Consider the following 21,019-nt stretch of genomic DNA (forward strand, 5'->3'; position numbering starts at 1 on the left):
TCTTCAAACGCGTTTTTCGAATCTGTTGTCACGATATCTCAAGTTCTAGTTGACCAGCCGACTTGAAATTTTGAGTGGATCTTCAATACACACCCTGTTATCACACGAACCAAAATTTAAAAAATCCATTACTTTTTTCTTATTTTTTTTACGCGTTAAAGGCGGAAAAATATTTAAAAAATCGATCATTTGAGTTCAAAGTGACATCATTTCGTAAATAAACAACATTTTTTATTTATTTTGGTTCAGACCATAGCCACATTCATGCTGACTGAGGTACTTCATTTGTTTATTCCAATCAGTAAAAGAACTGGAATCATAGCAACCGTCGACCCATGTTTTTCAAAACATACTATAAAAAAGTATACGGAGTTTCCCAAAATTACATCAACTTTGTAAAAGGGGTGGTTCCTGAGATCATTTGAAGCAACATTTTTCTTTGCAAAAATGTCCAATCAGAGCGCGGCCATGGTGCGCGATGGCCGGGAGAGTCTAGCTCGGCAGCAGGATCCACTGAGCAAAAGTAGTGGTGTCGTGCCGCGTCGCGGTGATGCAGTAAACAAGAGAAGGAGCAGAAATATAATCATTGCTTTTCGAAGTCTACATATGGTGATATTATATTGTGAAATATATGGTTAAATATGATTTGGAATCTGTTAAATTTGGATCTGAATTTTTATTTTTGTGGTTAGGGTTAGGGTTAGGGTTAGGGTTAGGGAACGTCAAGAATCCAACCGCCACGGCGTCCAAACGGTACGAGTTCAATCGGCACGGCGTCCAAACGGCACGAGTCGAATCGGCACGGAGTCCAAAAGGAACCCGTCCAATCGGGACAGACCAATCGGGACGTTGTCCAATCGGTCGGAGTCCAACTGGGCATCACCCTTAATCGGCTAGGCCCTTTATATAATAAAAACTCGCTTACTCATCAGCCGTGAATCTATTCTTACTGTGTGATACTGGACTATTCGGAGACGAACTACACAGCTGACTTCAGGTATACGGCAATACCGAAAACTCCTTAGTTTTGACATACGGTCATGTCAACGAACTGCATACCTGGTGGGGGATAGTAGGTATACAACAACCTAAGTGATGCGCGGTCAAGTCAACGATCCTGACTTTCATTTTCACTTTCTTATCGATAAATTAATCGTATGTTTATTTCGCATAGGTGTCGCGAAATTTTTCTACACTCACGATCCCTGTTCACATTTACCAACACATAGTTATGTGCTAATAACAATTGCAATATCACTGGTATTGCAGTACAAATCACAATAATCAGTTAATGTGATCACTAGACTGCGAATTTCATGCATTTGTAGCAAAAATGAGTAGGTGCACTTTAAAACAGTAGAGAGATTAAAATAATTTAAAAACACTTATTAAAATGATTAAAGTAAGAATTCAATATCTGTCTGGCTCCTGTCCATGACAATAGCAGCAGCCAACTTTTATTTTGCATAAAAATCGGGAGACTAGTGATTAGTTGAAATATGACTATTAGCACGCACATATTAACATTTTGAACACTGATCTTACGCAACATTTTTTTGAAAAGTTTAGGAAGGGTATTACACATGTCGAAAATGCACGCCGTAACATGCTTACGAAAACGATGGGGTGGCCAGACGAAAAACAGGGCACGAGAGACCGCTGTAAGACTAGAATTCATGGCAATCACATGTGTCGGTTTTCCTACAGATTGGAACGCAAAGTCGATGGGTAACTGTACGAAAACATCGTCTGTTCGTTTACCCAGCAAGAAGTAGAAATGTCAGGTCCGCATGGCTATTGTCCTGTAGCCTTACGAAACCCCCTTAAGAAACTTCCTAAAAGAAGGATAAACGATGTTTTCCGGAATAATATCTTTGACTCGTTATAATGACTCGTTCATATACTTTTCTTATGTTCGGGAGCAAGCTAATTAGTTTATATATATAACTGTTTGGGTTTGTGGGATCTTTGCCTGTTTTAGCTGTTCCGTCACGGAACTATGACTCATAAAATAACTTATGGTATGGACTACTATCTATGAGTTTTCATTTTTTCAATCAGTCTGTTTCGTTAGATCATCGAGGTATTGTCCTTTCTTTAGCAGACAGGTCTGCGCTCAGCATGCGATACTTAGAACCGAGGTCATTTAGAAAGTGCGGGATTTTATGCATGCTTTGCTATAATCCTTTTTTTCCGTGGGAAAATGCTTTCCGCATGCCCCGGCTCCCTGGGGGAAGTCGGGGTTATGTGGGACTATCTTAGGGGGGGATGGATCCCCAGAGGCTACCCACTAAAAACCCACGCCCACCTAAGCTAAAGGAGGGACCCGCCCAGTGTCCCCATCCCTGGAGCCTTCGGATTGGGATTCCCGAGCCCCAGCTCGATCCACCCACAGCTTCCGGTGTCTTCGTGTCCCGCTCGGAGCCGGTATCCCGAAGGAACCAGCCCCGGCCGAGGCAAGAAGACGCCGCCACCGGAAGGAAGGGCCGTCGGAGGCGCAATCCGGCACGCCCCGACCCTCCTACCCAAGCCCCCACGAATCCCCCTCCCCTTACAGAGGAGTGGGGACACACCGCGACGCGGGGAGTCCCCCCGCGCCGACCCCACTCCGCACCTCTCCCGGGAGCACCAATTGGCGCGGGGGTGCACCCCGCGCCCTCCTACCCATCACCCAACACCTCGTGGGGGCACACGCGGGCGCAGGAGACGCCCCCCGCGCCTACACCCTTCACGCGGAACCCGGGTCCCTCTCCCGGGCCCGCTCGGCTGCCTCCTTCTGCGTCATTACGACCTCGCAGAAGGAGGCCACCGCCATCCACGACCCCTCGCTGCCGACAATGTGGTCGACCACGGTCAGAACACGGCGACACGGTAGGACACGGCGCGGCTCGGCCCAGGCCGGGTACTCCTCCAAGGTGTGCCGCGGCGTGTGCACATCTTCGTCGCAGTGGTGGCACTGCGTAGTCGGCTCCCGCCCCATCTTGTGCAGGTACTCTCCGAAGCAACCGTGACCGGAGAGCACCTCTGTGAGGCGGAAGGTCAACCTTCCCCGCCTCCTGCACCATATATAAAATATGGGCAGGAAGGCCCGGACAATCGGACGCGTGGAGGGTGCAAAGAGCACCCCCCACTCCGCAAACACGTCCGCCCGGGCCTGGCGTATCTAAGCCTCGAGCTCCTCCCCCTCCCCGCACGTGAGTTCCACCCCCGGCAGGCGGCGGAACGAGCGGGCGATGTGGTATAACTTCGCCCGCTCCGCCGCCACCAAATGGAATGGTGGAATCACGGCGAGGAGGCCCGCCACCTCGGCAGAGATGGTGCGGTACCCGTATGGCCCGCAAGGCCAGCCGGCGCCGCACTCTTTCCAAGAGTGCTTGAATACGCCGGCTAGCCCCGAGCGAGCGGTGCCACACAGGGGCCCCATAAAGGGCAATGGACTGTACCACCTCCATATAGAGGCGGCGGACCTTCAACTGCGGCCCCCCGATATTGGGCAGTAGCCGCGCAAGGGCGGCCGCCGTCCTCTCCAATCGGGGGGCGAGGAGCTCGAAGTGCTCCACGAAACGCCAGCGGCCGTCGATGACCAGGCTCAGGTACCTCATACTGGACCCGAATTCTTCGCTTTAACCCTCGCAGTTTCTAGAACCGTCCTATAAAGTTTCAAGGTTGAAAGACCACTTGACGACCGGCCTCGCCACTCCCGCCATGGGCCCAGCGCGCAATTTTCCAAACTGATGGAAAATTGGGAATCGCCTTACGAGGTCCCACTCTTGCGAATAATACAAGAAATTCGACACGAGTGGGGACCAAAGCCGACAGATACCTCGGATCGATTGCTTTAGTACGATCAATCCAGTACTTGCCAACCTGGTTTTCTATTTCTTGTCTGCGTTTCTTCCTGGTGGCGGTTATCATGTATTGTGTATTGTGGATGGCATGGTTCGTGCAGGGGATTGTGTTGGTTATTTTACGTAATTTTCTTATTTTGCGTGATCAGTTTGTGTTCGGTGTGTTGTAGGATTTTAATTTTTCTGTTTATGTATTTGTCTTTCGGTTTGTGTTTTGATATAGCTAGTTTGAAAGCGTTTAAAATTTCGTTCAACGGATTTCGTTTTCGGATAATGTTCAACTGTTCGCGAATCTGATCTAAAGAATGGTTGCAGTTTGGGTGTAAGTCGAGTCGAAGTTTATTTAGGACGTTTTGGAATTCTTGTACGTTAAGTTTAGTCAGTATGTACTCACATTAACAGATTTGATTTTGCTGATTGTCCTGGGATCCTTTAGAATTTCTAAATCTTCAAATTATGGGGACAGTCAGCTTGGTGGTGAATTTGGTGCTGGAATTAGTTTATTAGCTTTCTGTATACCGTCAGCTGTTCTAGGTATTTTTGTTGTCATTAGTACTTCGTCATACAGCTTTTTGTGGTTTGGAATTTCTTCTTTTAGCATTTTGTTTTCTTCCATTAGGATTTCTCTTGAGGAGTGATCTATCGGTTCAGAACTGTTTGCGGTGGGAGCTGCTGTCTTATGATGGTGCTTGGGAGCCATTGTACAATGAATTTTCGGAGCATTTAGGTCTTCTAATGAAATCTGCTTACGTTTTGCAATTTTATTGTGAATCTTCATAAGAGGAGAACGTTTTGTATTTTCCGAAAGTGACCTTTCTGTGAGTTTTTTTAAAGATCTCTTACTTCTTCTGGCCGCCATGTGGCCACCTTTGGGGTTAGGTTCCCTTCCTGTGACGAAATCTTTGGATTGGTGCAGGTAGCCTTCGCACTTTTTGTGTTCTTTTCCAGATTTTGATCCGTTTTGGGTTCTTGATAGCATAATGAGTAGATACTATTCTGTTTTTGGTTTTGGAGTATTTTTCGTTTCGCAGCGTACGGCACGATGTTGCCCGCGCCGCTACACTAGCGTCACGGTTTATTGGAACGTGATCTGGCCCTTGTATTTTACTATACTATAACTACTCTGTAAAATAGGATTTTCTTACATTTGGTTTGGAATCAAAACGTTAATAAAATGCTGGTCATCTTTTCTGTGTATTGAGGTTGCTAGAGGGAGTAGAGGTAATACGTCCCTCAGTTTCATATTTCTTCCTAAAATCGGATTCATAACATAAATTGATTTGAATTTTTGCTTAAAATATAGGTAACCTAATAAGGTTACATATGATAAAAAGCAACAGTAAAAGAAAAAACAATTTCATTGAATTTACTTTATATTCTGTTAATGTTATCCTGCATTGTGAGCCTCTAATTTCCCCAGGTTTTTAAACCGTGGTTTTCCCTGGGGCAAGAAGAGCTTCTTTCTGACGTCCTTTCTGCGCAAATGTCAAATTAGTCGTGGTGCCGACGGGTCCACAGTTTTCATTTCTTTGTGTTTACTCCCGCGGAACCATTGGCCTTGTTGATTGAGAGTTGTTCATTATTGTATTCACCTGTTGAAGACGAGGAGAGGGGAAGTGTTACGAGTATCGATATGTTACGATATCGATACATCGCGCCGAACGGTCTTGGTTGCAGCGTCGTCTTAGTGACGACGATACAACGGAGATATCAGAGAGTCGGTCGACGAACGCCGCGCCGTTGTGGGAAGACACAAAGCTGAGTACTCCTCCTCTGCCTAATAAAGGTTTATTGGTATTTTATACGTTTTATTTATTGAAGATGCCGCGAACTCGTAGCAATATATATTATCAAAATAAGTAATTTTTGGAGCTTTTACCAAAGTAAAGGTAATATGGTCCCCTAGCAGGAGTCATACAAAATTATTTTATAGTAACATTTTGATGTCGACAATAAATAAATAAAACAAACTCTTTTCCTTATATACAAAAATCGCACACATATTCTTCTTTACCGCACAATGTACCACTCACTATGTGCCAATAATAATTTACATATGGGACATTAAATCCATATTTCTCAATGTTAGGGCATCGAATAATGTGTTCCACAAAATATACATCTATATTATTAAAATATAAATTATTTCATTCATTAAACACATTATTTCATTAATGGTTGATTTCATGAATGAATCCCGGAGAACTCCTTCCGTCGTGGGTAGTGTTCCTGATTTCTCAACATTTTTCATTTCTCGAGAAATGAGAAATAAGACTATATTTCTCGAAAATTCTCGAAAATTCTCGAGAATTTTTAATAAAATAATCAAATATTGGGAAACTTATAATATTTGGAATATCGTTAATAATATTTATCGAAAGGGCAAAAAACTTTAACTTAGTGTTTATTCCTGTTCAATATGTACATAACTTTAAAAACAAGGAAAAAATAGACGCTAAATATAACCGATAAATTTATTTATTTAAAACCAAACTTTTCTAAAGTGAAACATTACGCTTTTGTTTTGAAATGACTTCTTAAGAAGCATAATGCGTCTAATGTAGAATCAGACAATCTACTTCTTTCTTTTGTAACAAAATCTGTAGCCGTAGAAAAATTTCTTTCATTTTGTGTGGATGTTAGCTTTATCGTATACAGAACATCCAAAAGTTGCTGAAGATTGGGTGTCCTTTTTTCAGTGGACTCAAAAATTTGGAATTCCTTTGTTAAAGTCCGGAATTTATTTTCTTCTGCCGCTAAACTCTTGACACTAAACTCTTGAAGGCTATTTGCAATTTCTAATTCTAACTGTTTTTCCAGTGGTGGTTCCTCAGTCTGAGAATCTGAAAGTTTTTCACTATTTTCATAAGAATCATTGTTATATTTTTCGAAAAGTCTGCTTAGAATTTGTTTTGCCATTTTATCTGCCTTGGATGTTAAATAAAAAAATGTATCTTCTGAATCTTTTTGCAGAGATTCTGGATTATGCAGTTATTTCATAAGGGATACAACAATCTTGTCTCTTCGTTTAGATATTTCTTCTTTAATAACAACAAGAAACTCATTACTCAATTTAGTATTCAGTTTTTCTAAAGTTTTAAATAAGAATTTAAGAGCACCTTCAGAAGTTAATAACGTCGAATCTTGTCTACTAAGATTTTCTATTGTAATTCTTATAGGCTCTAATATTGCTAATAAAATTTCGGCAATTTTAATATATTCATCGTTCCACATGTAATCTACATTTATTTCAGACAGTGCTCTTTTAATAGGATTCCGTACTCTCAAAAATCGTCTAATTATAGCCTCCATAGTGTTCCACCTGGTTTTACAATCCAAAATGAGTTTTAATTTTGTATTTTGTTCTTCCTCTACATATTTCTGCAGAATATCATTCTTTACCGACGAATTTTTAAATATTTTTGCTATTTTTCGAATTGCTGTGACTGTTTCTCTGATTGTTGGTCGTAATTGAACATTTGAGGTTTCTATTGTTTCGACATCGGAATCTGAATCGGCTGAATCCTTATTTTCGTTTTCTAAAAATCTATTGTTCTCGTCCGAATCATCTGATTGGGTATCATCAGTATTTTTTTTACATAAAATATTTTTAAAACAGCCAAATGTATCCCGTGATTATAACACAGCTGTTGGTATGCCGGAGAGAGTCGTCCAAATTTTTGCATAACAGACGCCCCATCACTCACAATAGCTAGAACATCTTCTTGTAGTGAAAGACTAAAAGGATTTAGTTTTACGTTAAGTAGTTCTAAAGTTTTTTCAGCTGTACAGCTTCCATGAATTGGTATTAACCTTAGATTGGTAGATTCCTTGCTACTGTAATACATATGTATATCCGTATATCTTTTATTGTTTACACTCGTCCATTCATCAATAGATATGCTGAATTTTTTGTTGTTTAATTTTAGTGTTTTTATTTTTTGAATTAATTCTTCTTTTTTCTGCGTATAATAGTCCATCATTAATTTGCGACGAAACGGCGAAACTCGCGTTCCGTCGCGAGCTCAAACAAGTGACCCGAGTGCGAGCCAATCCGCAACCGGCCCAAGCGCGAACCAATCAGAGCGCGCCGCCGCTTCGCGAACTTTTCGCGAGGCGGCGCACTCTTCGTAGTCCGCGCCTTCCCTATAAATATCGGGACAAACTACGATCAAACCGGAGTTGACTGGGAGCTGCTTACCGGGAATCATCCCGAGCTCCTGACCACTCGCAGCCGCGTGTGAACACGCATACTACGGCTTCTTCCGTGTGTGTGTTCGAGCACGCTGGTGCCAGGTGGAACGCGTACTACGGCTTATTCCGTGTGCGTGCGAAACCGGTACCGCGAGCGAGTCTCGAGCGAGCAGTCGGACGGGAGCAGTGCTTCTAAGCACTACTGCTCGTCGCGCGCTCCGGCTCCCTCTGCACTACCCGATTCCTGATTCCGTCGATCCTGCGAAATTCGCTCATCGGCCCGCGACCAGGCGCCGCGTCACATTCGTGGCAGTCCTCGTCTGACCGCAAGCCGCGTTCGGAGCTCGTCCCGTACGAGTGACGACGCCGGTGACGGGAAGCTCGTTCTCTGGGTCCGTCCGGGTGCGAACGACCCCCACCGCGATCCGACTGGGGACGACGGGTGGGGCGATCCGTCGTCGGTCCGGAGTCGGAGTAGGTTCGCGACCACCGTGTGCTCAGCCATCAGCGAGGGAACTCCGATTCACTATTATCTCGCTGAGTCGCGGTGGTTCCCTGTCGTCCAGCTGCAGATCCAGGATCCCGTAACTCCTTCGAATCGGAGAAACACCGTCTTCGCGCTCCGCGTTCCGCCGTAAAATAGCGAGTCCTGATCGCTCCGCGTTCCCGCTGTAAGGGCGAGTCTTGATCGCTCCGCGTTTCCGCCGTAACAGAAGCGAGTCCTGTTCGCTCCGCGTCGTACATAAGCGAGTCCAGATCGCTTCGCGTCCCGCCGCTTTATCATTTCGCGTCCGTTAACAATTAAGGTAGTAATTAAGTCTAGGTTAATTTGTTATTAACGTATCGCCTCCTCGCGCTGCTTACAGCCAGCCGTCTCACCGGAACTCGCCAGCCGGGACACCTCGTCCCTCTCCGGGGCGAATCGCCGCCGGGAATAAAGTATCACATTTCTTTTCCATAAACCGTCTCCGTTTATTTGACCTGCTCTGTCCTCTCCGCCGACCCTGGCGACTGAGCAAATCCAGGAGAGGACATAACGAACCTTCCTTTCGCGGTTAAACGCTCGCGTAGGGGAACGCTCCCGTTACAAATTGCATTACATCTGATGAATTACAGGGGAGACTAAATCCTTTGAGCGATAAACAGTGTCTTATAAATTCACTTTTATTGATTTGATGAAATGAAAATCTACAATCTCAACAATTATTATAAATTTTCACATTGCAAACATGCATACGTAGGCATTGATATGCTGCCTGTAGATATGCTTATACGTATGCGATTGATTAGTAATATGCAATTTGAGTTAACTGAAAATTCATTTCTGAAAATATGTTATAAAATAAATGAGATTCATAAGAATTTTCCTAGATTTAAATTTCTCGAGAAATACTGGAAATTCTCGAGAAATGAGAAATAATCCATTACAAAATTTCTCGATATATTTTCGAGAAGGAATTCTCGAGAAGGAACACTAGTCGTGGGGGTTCAGAATGTCAACACGCATAGCTTCAGAAATTTCATCTTTGAAAAATCAATGATTATGAAAAAAATATCGATTCTACGTACCGTTTACAGAGTATACTCCAGCAAATAACAGTTTAACTCACTTAATTTGCAAGAAATATTTTTTTTAATAAGACGGCGAAGAAACTTTTGTTCATCAAGTTATGTTACTTATGCTTCTTATTAGCAAAAACAATACACTATGAATTTATTTTCCCATATGCAGGATGAACGATAACTGGTGGCATAACTGAAAAGGAGGTGTGTTTCTACATTACAAAAAATATGTCGAAAATGTAAAATAAAAGTTTTTCATACGAGGCTTTGTATTCGAGAAAATCGACTTTGAAGATCCGTCAAGTTTGCGTGCCTAGCATTTGTAAGAAGCAGAAACGGTAGGTCATGAACAGACGCGCCAGATACCTATTCAATAGCACAGGTGTTCGCCCAATTTTCAAACACGATTTCCTCGAAAACAAAACCTCATATGAAAACATTTTATTCTACATTTACGACTTATTTTTGTATGTAGAATCATTTTATGTACCGCCGATTACCAATCACTCTGTATAAATCCAGTAGATGCAACAAATTACAGTGTTCTCCGCTACATGGCTTTGTTGTAATATCGAAAATTACAAGGGGACCGTAGTATCACTTCTTTTTCTACATACATATAATTATTCTATTGAATTGACTATTTATTGACTATTCGTATTTATGTTCATTTAGATCTTATAAAATAAAAGAAGCTTTGGTATACGTGCGCATTATTTAAATGAGTAAGATTACTTTGAATATTAAGTCGAAATAACTTGTTTATCTATTAATTACTGTAAATAACATAACAACCTATACCACAACAAGATATACAGTCAGTCTAATAATAATTGATGACACACCCATTAAATCGGAATGACTTTTTTATAAATGGACCAAAAGACTTCAGTTTTTCTATATACTAATTTACTAGATGATATGTAATGAAAATTTTGAAAAATTTACATTTAGTCTGTATTACGAAAAGAAATAGTAGATGCTGATTTTTACAACTTTTTTATTTGAGCTTGTAACATTCAAAAAGTGTGCTTTGTAAATTCATATTTGTTATATATGTGCTGAAAATCCCACCGAAGTTGGTCAATTCGTTTGCGAGTTCTAAACCATCAAAAAAGGTGTAAATTTCAGTTTTTTGCAATTTTCAGTCTTTTTTTGTTGTTTTATTCGACGATTTTCACTATTTTTAATAAAACACATTTTTTTAAATTTGCGTTACAAGCCCAATTAAAAAAAGGTGTTAACAAAAACTTTCATTTTTTTCGTAATTCAGACTAAACCAAATTTTTTTTAAATTTTCATTGCATATTATCCAGTAAACTAAGGAATCTAGCTTAGTAGAAAAACTGAAGTTATTTGGTCCATTTATAAAGAAGTTATTGTAACTTGAAATGTGTGCCATCAATAGTGAAACTGTAAAAACAGCCAACCCTTCAATAACATGGTTAATTCGCTCCGTGTTGTATCAAACGGGGTTTAAACAAAATCTAAAAGTAACACGTGTAAGGGAAATGTGTTCCGTGTTATATCGAAATCATGTTCTCAGAATGTCCCTTCCTTAAGTTAAAAATAAAAAAAGCAGGAATTCAACATCTTTATGATGTCACAAAATACGCTATATAATTACTATATGTGTTGTTATTTTATAATTCTGTTAATATTTCTTGGTAAAATGCTAAACAGTTTACAATTCTCTTTGAAAATTTCTATAAAATGAAATTCTAGTTTGTATGGAAACTTTTATTCTCTTTTGGACATTATCTAGCCTTTGTGGAATCTTTTCAGTAAAAACGGTAGTGCACAAAATCTGTATTACTATGTGTACCTACGTGGTACACTTTCTGTTTATGTTATTCGCGTCACATAAGTATAATTGAAGATTAGTAAATCGTACTACATATTTGTAAAACGTGTTTTCGCTATAACGTATTATTAGATGGCTGACTGTATTATACCAAAAATACAATTAAAATAACGTCACATCAGTCCTTTAAAATAGTTTGTTTATATTGTATTAAACGAATGTAAAAATGGTCTAAATATAATATGTTTCCTTTATAATAAGGTTGTTGCATTATTTTAAAAATTAATGCAATCAGCACAACAATTTATTTAGACTATTGAAAAGAATTTATAAAAATTCCAAAATGAATTAAGCGAGACAAAAACAATTACTTTCTTCATCTTTTTGAAGAGACTGCGCTGAAGGGTTAATGAAAAATAAACAACGTTGCTCGACTTATAAAGCTTTCATTACTGAAGTTCCATTCAATACAAGTTATGTATAGCCTGTACCACTTTAAAGTAAACCCTACTCCCTATACTTTCTATTTCTAGAAGTTTATTAGAAACTATAATTAACTAATAAATTATTTTCTATTGGGAATTATTACGAAATTATGAACTAGGGTGGAACTAAAATGTATTTTTTATGCAGGACGTTAATGATTAAAAGCAAAATGCAAATGTTTATTCAAAGTTCCTTTAATCAAGAGTATGAATGTTACAACTCGTTACATTTTGCTATAATTACACAAGTTACAGGAAAAGTGATTAGATAACCATTAATCCATGACTGGCAAACTAAAAAAACCTATTAGAAGTAGTCCGGTAAAAGTTTGCTAAGTTACGTGACTGCCAATCGTTGAAGTTCTCTATAATAATGTAATAAAGCTGCTTCATTACAAAAAATCGAACAACTTTTTGAATCAATCGAACTAATATTCACAGATGTTGAACAAGGTCAGTGTGCAATTTGCATTGTGAATACATGGATGCCATTCATAACTATAATATAGTATAATAAAGTTATATGGTACATTAAGCTAGATTGGACTAGTTATAAAATCCGGTTAGTTATAAAAAAGCCAATCATATTGATAGGGGTAGGGGGGAATGATGGGGAAACTAAGTAAAAAAAATGTATAACTATACATTTTATTTGAGTTTTTATGAACCAATATACAGGGTGGTCTGTTTAAGTAAGATGTTTTGCAATGCGACTATCGAGTTTGCCGCGCGGATTTCGACAGTATATCCACCCGAGGTTGTAAGGCTCGGATTCACCGTTGTGAACGCGTCGCGTACCCGTGTCGCCGAAAAGTTACCCGCCAATTTAATATTGGTTACCGGCGAAATTGGTGACTGCGAAAGTCTGATAATAACGGAATGACTGCTACGTTTGCTGTGCGAGCGTTTGATACGAAAGGAAGACTCTGACAGACTGCCCCGGGTCCGTTTGCTGGCCATCTCGTTGGTGTCCAACTCTTCCAAGGGATGGGCCCGAAAATCCCGAAAGACTCATCCCCATTCGTTGATTGACCTGAGGGAGGCGGATCTTCCGGACAGTCCTCCACGGTGTAGGTGGAAGTCCTTACCACCTGGTCAATCACAGAAACTTCGGAAAATTCTCGAACGACGGGACCCCGGTGCAGCGTGACGAAGAGACCCGAGTGGCCTGCACATGGTGGTGCAAATTTATGGCCCTTTGTCCCAAGTGGATGGACGACCATCGGGTTCAGACCTTGAACACGAAACTCCTAAGTACTCTACGTCCGGTACCCTTTAGAAATTGCGTATTTCTGAAACAGTGGGACCCTTGTTTGGTCTGAACCAGATGGCCCAAGGGGCTGCGAACGCGTGTCTCAGACCCTCACGGGCCTTGAAGATGACAAGGGCGTGAGGGCCGGGCGTAACGAATGAGGCTATAAGTCTACGGTCACGTCTCGAAACCGAACATAAGGCCACCTAAATATCTCTTCAGGTTATTGTGATCCAAACATATTTGTTACGCAATGTGCATAGTGTCAATGGGCCAAATATCTGGTAAGAGATATTTAGGTGGCCTTACTTAAACGGACCACCGTGTATAAATATAAGTTAATACTTTAGTCTTTGGTACATAGTATCAGGAATATTTAAATAAAACTTTGGAGTTATTAAACTATAAAAGAAAGGAGTGGGAAGCCATCTTGCCTCTCTCTCTCCCTCCCTCCCTCCCTCCCTCCCTCCCTCCCTCCCTCCCTCCCTTCGGGTCAGTTCGCACCCCGAGTCCCCAAATCCACCGCCCCCAATGATGGGGGCACATCAGGACGCGGGAAGTCTCCCCGCGCCAACCCCATTCCGCCCCCCTCTCCCGGGGGCACCAGTTGACGCGGGGGAGACCCCCGCGTCCTCCCTTCCCTGCTTCACCGTCATGACGGTCTCACAGAAGGAGGGCACCGCCATCCACGACCTCTCGCTGCCGGCCATGTGGTCGACCACGGCCGCCAGCGAGAGGTCCCACCCGTCCACTGCGGCTCTAAGGACACGGCGCGGCTCGGCCCAAGCTGGGCACTCCTCCAGGGTATGCTGCGCCGCACAGTGGTGCCAAATGGCCAAAAAGCGGCAAAAAATCTGTAAAAACGAAACTATCCAACGAATTTGTTTGAAAATTTGTGGAGAGATTGCCACAGGTAGAAGCTTATTTGGCAAAAAATTTTTGTAAAAAGTTGTTAACATTAAGTAATATGGGCTAATCGAAAATCTCTGTTTTCTGCCCATTTTTTATTTATGAAAGCATACAACAAATACTTTGATTTTTGGTCTGGAACTAATCGTTTTGGCAACGTGTAATATTGATCTAACCTTGTGCAAAAAATCATGAGACCCTTCGAAATCCTTTCGCCGCAATTTAAGTTTAAATATTAACTTTCAGAATTTCCAAGAGTGAATCGTGCGAAAGTTACGATTATTTGATGTTCCAGGTGAAATTTTTTAGGAATATTTCTAAATAATAAAGAAAAATGTGAAGTGCATATGATTTATTAATTTTTTATGTATAAAAAAATATTTAATAACAATTTTTTTTATCTTACGTAAATTATTTTTATAGTGTTCATTGGAGCACTATCAAAAAATACCTGTTGCATTTTTGCGACAGTGGTCCAGTGAACGAAAACTGTTTATTTAACATAAAAAATTGTTATTAAATATTTTTTGATATGTATGAACGTCACTTTTTTGTTATTATCTGATATGTATCCCTTAAAAATTTCACCTGAAACATCAAATAATCGTGAGTTCCGTGAGATTCATTCTTGGAAATTCTGAAAGTTGATATTTAAACTTAAATTGCGGCAAAAGCATCTCGAAGTATCTCATGAAATTTTGCACAAAGCTAGATCAATATTATAACTTGCCAAAACGATTAGTTCCAAATCGAAGCTATTCAAAGGATTTTTTGTATTCCTCCATAAATAAAAAATGACCGTAACGCAAAGGAGCTTCAGGTTAGTCCATATTACTTAATGTTAAACAACTTTTTTTGGACAAATTTTTTTGCCAGTTAATAGTTGAAGCCATTTGCAATAACCCATATGTTTTGTAGACCCCTAAGTATTCAATTATAGGCGGAGTATATATATATATATCATTTATTGATTCCCCTCGGGGTTACAATCATGTTAACACCTCCTTTCCACCGCTCTCTTAACCTAATCTTAACCCTAGTCTTATCCTACTTAACCTACTTAACTTAACTTAAACTTAACTTAAACTATTTACATTATATACACGACTGAGAGAGTGAGCGCTATCTTACAGCTAGAAACACACCTCATTCTTGTTTTCCCACTCCCACACAAACATACCTCTCTGCTCCCCCCTTCCCTACCCTCACACATCCTGGACCCCCTCTTCCGGTTGCTCTCCCACTATCATTTCAATTCCTCTCCCATTCACTCCTTTTCCTTTCACTCCCTGTCCCACTCACCCACCCGTCCTTTCTCTCCACTCATCCACTCTCCTCATCCATTCCTCCCCCTCGCCTTCATCTCCCAATATTTCCCCCACCATCTCCTTCCAGCCCCTTCTCTCATCTCCTCTCATACAACCCTCCCACACGTGCTCCCACGTCTCCTTCTCCCACCCGCAAACCCTGCACTTTCTCTCCCCCCCCCAGCCAATATTTCCCCCCCCCCTCATCTCACTTCCTAGTCTTTACCTGGCTACCCTCTGCCATCTGCTTTCCCCCCACCCTTTCCCCAGGTAACCCGGGAACCCCTCCCCCTTAAGGGCCCGGAGCGCCAAAAGTAGAGTGACTACATTACCGACAAAATATGGTTTTACGGGGATCAAGTTTTCGTCCTTAAAAAGGAATATTTTGTCGCTGGTAAAGGGCTCATTCGAAAGAGGAAGGTTCAATCTAATGCGGGCTGGTCATGAGCTGACGAGATTATGGAGATATTTAGAAATATGATCGTTAGAAGTAGGCCAAACATTGATTATGCACGTGCCGTGGAATTCAAGCATTTTTATGCCATTGGATGAGTTTTCTGGATGATGTCGAGACCAGCCCGCAATAGAAAATATCTCCAGCTACAAATTGAGCTATAATTTGTCTTGATTCTGTTGCGAAATAAAGGCGAAAACTTGTTTCCCGTTTCGGCATGGCTTTCTAGCGTCAGAATTCATGATATCGATAATATAGAGCAAAAAATGTGACAAGTTTAGTTGAGCTGGAGCTCATCAGGTGGCGCCTAAGTAGAAGGACTGTCGAAGTGGGATTGGAGGAAACTGCAAGCGTAGATTGTGGTTATGTTCGACGCCTATTCGCTCATCGGCAACGTGCGTCTGTATATGTGTGTATATGTATATAATTTTCCTACACATCCAAATACTTCGCTAGTTTGATGTTTCGGACTCATGCAAGCAATGTGCAGTTGTCCATATACGCATATAGCATAGTCGTAGCTGTAGCTTCATGTATCATGTGAAATTGCGATCACATTTGTATACCGATGAGCTTACATACAGTACCACATTATACAAAAGAGAAAAAGAAATTGTTAACCCTTTGCACTCGAGTGGTGACTCTGAACCACCACTAGAAATTGTTGTGGCATTATTTCAAAGAAATTACAACAAATATTACAATGTATTTGTTACATTACAAAATTTGAATTTAACAGATTACTAAACATTTAAATATTCTATGTGGAAATCGGATCAGTTTCGTATGAATAAAATGAAAATATTCGACCTTGGCCCAGAACTCACACAAAACATCCTTGCTTCGGGCGATTGTACGAGAACTTGTGTGCAGCAAGCTTGTACTTGATAGAATTTGTAATCGTCAATTAAATGTGATGCTAATTATATCATGTTCGGTGTAATTTTTATCAGAAAAGAAAAGAGCTTATTCCGATGAAAATGAGTCCAAACACGACATCATTTGAACTATCTTCAATGAGATTGTAATTTTTATCGTAACATTACGTAGCAATGAAAATTGTTCGATTACACTCGAATTTGAACTCATTTTCATCAGGAAAATCCCATCAATTCACTCGTCACAATTTCATGAAGGTATATTGAAAAATCTAAAAGTTTAAACTTTCATTCGTGCGCGATTCTTTATCTGCTTACATTGTATGCCATTTGTCAGTCGCTGGGTCTTTGAAGTTCGGAGCTCGTCGGACCTCGTCACTGTTTATTCGAGCTGGCAAAAGTTATTCGAAGATTTATTCGAAGCCTTCGAATAAAAGATACAGATCAAAGATGGAAAAATTATTCGAAGTTCGAATAAATCCGCTTCGAATAAAAAAAATTATCTTTATTCGTCGGATAAATTCTCGTCGAATAAAATTATTTGTTCGATTCTCGACGAGTAAAGATTTTTTTATCTTTTATTGGTTATTCGAAATTTTTATTTAGATGAATATTTTGCCCAACTCTGCTTTCAAGTGCTAGAGCTCGATCGCGGTCGCTCGTCGTAGTATGTCTATCTTGTTCACTCTCGGGATGGCTCTTCGCTATCCTTGTCGAACCTTTAGAGCTTATCCAGATGAGGCGATTTACGCACGTTTCAAACAAAACAAACAAAAAACCTGACCGCGACATACGCTAAAGAGATAAAAATAAAAAATATTATTAATAAAACAAAAAATCTTGCTGCGAAAAGAATTATTGATAATTTATACTTTCTATTTATTTTTTTATTTTTTATTTTATTTATTATCAATATTTTATTTGATAAATTAGTTTTTTGTTTCTTCTCTGTTTAATTCTTTTCGCAGTCGGGTTTTTTGTTTTTTTATAATATTTCTTATTTTTATCTTTTTAATATCTTTTAATATTTTTAATATTTTAATCATGCCGTAATTGTTTATACGTTTCATTTCCACGTCGAAAAATAATACTCTTCGTATTAAAATTCAAATCAATTATATTGGTGTGTTACCATTTGTTAACAATATATAAAAAACGTAATTTTTAAAACTATACTTTTCTTCTGTAAATTTTACATGTACATATATTCGTGTTATATTCGTATAGAAAGTTTAAAAAATTAAGAAGATTTTTAAACAAGTCCATATTCAATGATCGTTTAATACAATTATTTACAATTGAAAATTCCATATTTTAAATTAAGAAGGAATAAGCCTCCAAATTTCGACAGATCCGAAAGGAAGAAAAGAAACCGCTCGAACCAGCTCGAACGCTTTCCATGCGATCATCGACGGTGTTTATATGAATATGATACGGCAACATTGCCCTTTTAAAAGCTGACAACGCAGTAAAATCTAGCTTCCTCGTCACACACCTCTTGTGTTGCAACGTCAATCGAGTTCTCTTTCTGATTCATAATAGAATACGACGATAGCTCCATCTCGTATTCATCAGTCAGCTACACATTTGTAGGTAATACCATTTCTGTAAAGGAAACTGTACGGCAGATACCGACCACCGAATCTTGAAAAGTCACGTGACTGACCCGGGCCCTTAAGCCTCCCATACCACTCGTTGTATTTCGCGCTCCTTATCCTTTCCCATCTCTCCTCCCGCTGCTTCCTCCTTTCCCTCTTCGCCAACTCCCCACTCACTTCCTCTATCCTCTCCTCCATCATCACCTCCGCCTCCTCCATCGACCACCCTCTCTCTTCCCAAAAGCGCCTCCTCTCCATGTCCCACCCGGTCTCTTCCCCTTCCCTTCTGCCCCTGCCTCTCACCTGCTCCCAACACCTCCTAGCTAGCTCTCCCCCTTTACCCTCCCACAGCTTCTTCTCGTAGCCCCACGCCCTTAGCCCCGCCCTCCCTCTCAGCAACTCCCTCTGTAACTCCTCTCTTACCAGATACCCCGGGGTGCACCTCTCTACCCCTAGCACCCACCTCAAAAACCTCTCTTGTAGTTTCTCCAGTCCTTCCCATTCCCTCCACCCCCAGATCTCCACCCCGTAACTAATTACCGCCCACACCAACTTATCAAACAGCCATATCCTCCTTCCCCAGTCGTTACCAAACCTCCTCTTCCCAATCCCCCATACCTGCCCCATTACCGCTGCCCCCTTCCTGATTCTATCTTCCACCTGCCTCCTCTGCCCCCCGTCCCTCATAATCACATACCCCAAGTACCTGAACTCCTCCACCTCCTCCAACACCTTGCCCTTCCACCTCCAAGTCATCTTTTTCCACCTGCCCCCCCCCCCTTCTGCATCTCATTATCTTCGACTTCCCCGCGTTCAGTTGCAGCTTTCTCTCGTCCAAATATTTCTCCAATCCACTCATCATACCCCTTAACCCCTCTTCGTCCTCCGCCACCATAGCCACGTTATCCGCGTAGGCTAGTGTGTAGACCTTCTTTCCCCCTAGCTTTACTCCCCCCCCCCACCCTCCTTTTTCCAACACCTCGTCCATGTCCGCCAGCAGAAACGTAAACAACATCGGGCTTAGCGGGCACCCCTGCCTCACCCCCTTTGCCGTCCAGAAATTTTCCCCCTCCTCCCCTCCCACCCTAACCTTACACTTCGTCTCCTTCAACACCTCCTCGCACCTCTCCACCAGCCCTTCCCGTATTCCCCTTTTCCATAGTGCATTCATCAGAATTTCCCTATCCACCGAGTCGAAAGCCGCCTTCAAATCTACGAAGAATATCACCATCCTTCTTTTCTTCCTTTTCACCTGCCTGTTCACCAAATAATTCAGCACATATATGTTGTCCATGCACCCCACCCCCTTTCTAAACCCCGTCTGGCTCGCCGGCAACAGCCCCTTCCCCTTCACCTCCTCCCTCAGTCTTTCCGCCAGAATTGCCTCATATACCTTATACGCAGTTTGCAACAGCGTAACCCCCCTGTGCTCTTCCACCTTTCTGCTGCCCCTTTTCTTCGCTATAGGAATCACTATCCCTTCCGACCACTCTTCCACCCAGCCCTCACCCCTCCATACTCTACTGCACACCCTCCACAGCCACTTTCCCACCTCGCTCCCTCCGAATTTCCACACCTCATTCCCTAACCCGTCCCCCCACGCCGGTTTCTTCTCCTTTAGCCCCTTTACCACCCTCTCTACCTCCCAATAATCTAAATCCGTTTCTCTATCTCTCCTTCTACTTGTCTCTCCTATCCCCCTTACCCTCCATTCCACCCCACCCAGAAGCCCCCTGAAATACTCCTCCCATTCCCCCATCTTTATTCCTTCGTCTATCCACGTTCTCCTTTTTCTCTCCCTACTCACCACCTGCCATACCTGTTTCTCCGTCTTCACCCCCTCTAAGTCCCTCTCCCACTTCGCTCTCTCTTCCTTCTTCTTCTCCTCGCACAATAGCCTGTATCCCTTTCTAAGTTCCCTGTATTTCTCCCCCCCTCCCTTCTTCCTCCATCTCCTCAGCTCCTCCCTCACCTTCTTTTTCTCGTCTCTACATTTCTCATCCCACCACCCCCTCCTCCTCCCTTTTTCTGTGTGTCTTACCCCCTCTAACACTTCCTTAACCTTCTCTTTTAACCCTTTCCAGTCTTCTTCCACCCCCCCCCCCCACTTTCTCTTCTTTTCTCCCCCCAAATCCTTCTCTAAAGGCCCTTATCCCTTCCTCCGACCAGTTTCCTGCTCTCACCCCCTTCCCAACCCCCTCCTTCCTTCTTCTCCCCCCCCCCCTCCTCTCCCCTGATCCCTACTGTCACTGGTGCGTGATCCGAATCTACGTTATCCCCTACCTCCAGCCACTCCACCCCCTCTCTTGTCTCCTCATTCCCAATAATGTAGTCAACCACCGAGTTCCCTCTCCCCCCCGTGAATGTCCATTCCCCTCCTCATCCCCCTTTGTATTCCCATTTAGAATCCCCCACCCCCTCTCTCCCAGGTATTCGCATAACCTCCTCCCTTCCCTATTCACCTTCCCATCTTTGGATCTCCTGCTTTCTCTTCCTACCCCCTCCCCCTCCTCCCGCACTTCCCCTCCTTCTCTCCCCGTTCTCGCGTTAAAATCCCCCCCTATCACCACCCTTGTTCCTTTCTCTCTCCCCTCTATCCACTCCCCTAACCCTTCCAATTTCTCATCTAGATCCCTATTCACGTACACCCGTATCACCCTCCACCAGCTCCCCCCCATCTTTATTCTTGCTGACATCATCCCCTCCTTCCCTTCTCCTCCTCCGCTT

At 42.1% G+C, this 21,019-nt stretch overlaps 1 protein-coding gene across 2 annotated transcripts in view; it reads left to right on the forward strand.

Annotated features, from left to right (window-relative positions):
- The window catches only part of LOC143363973 (uncharacterized), a 764,268-nt gene that overhangs the window by 730,337 nt on the left and 12,912 nt on the right, over nucleotides 1-21,019 (forward strand). The gene's annotated exons all lie outside the window — the stretch shown is intronic.

The sequence above is a fragment of the Halictus rubicundus genome, chromosome 2 (assembly GCF_050948215.1).
Source record: "Halictus rubicundus isolate RS-2024b chromosome 2, iyHalRubi1_principal, whole genome shotgun sequence".
NCBI lineage: Eukaryota > Metazoa > Arthropoda > Insecta > Hymenoptera > Halictidae > Halictus > Halictus rubicundus.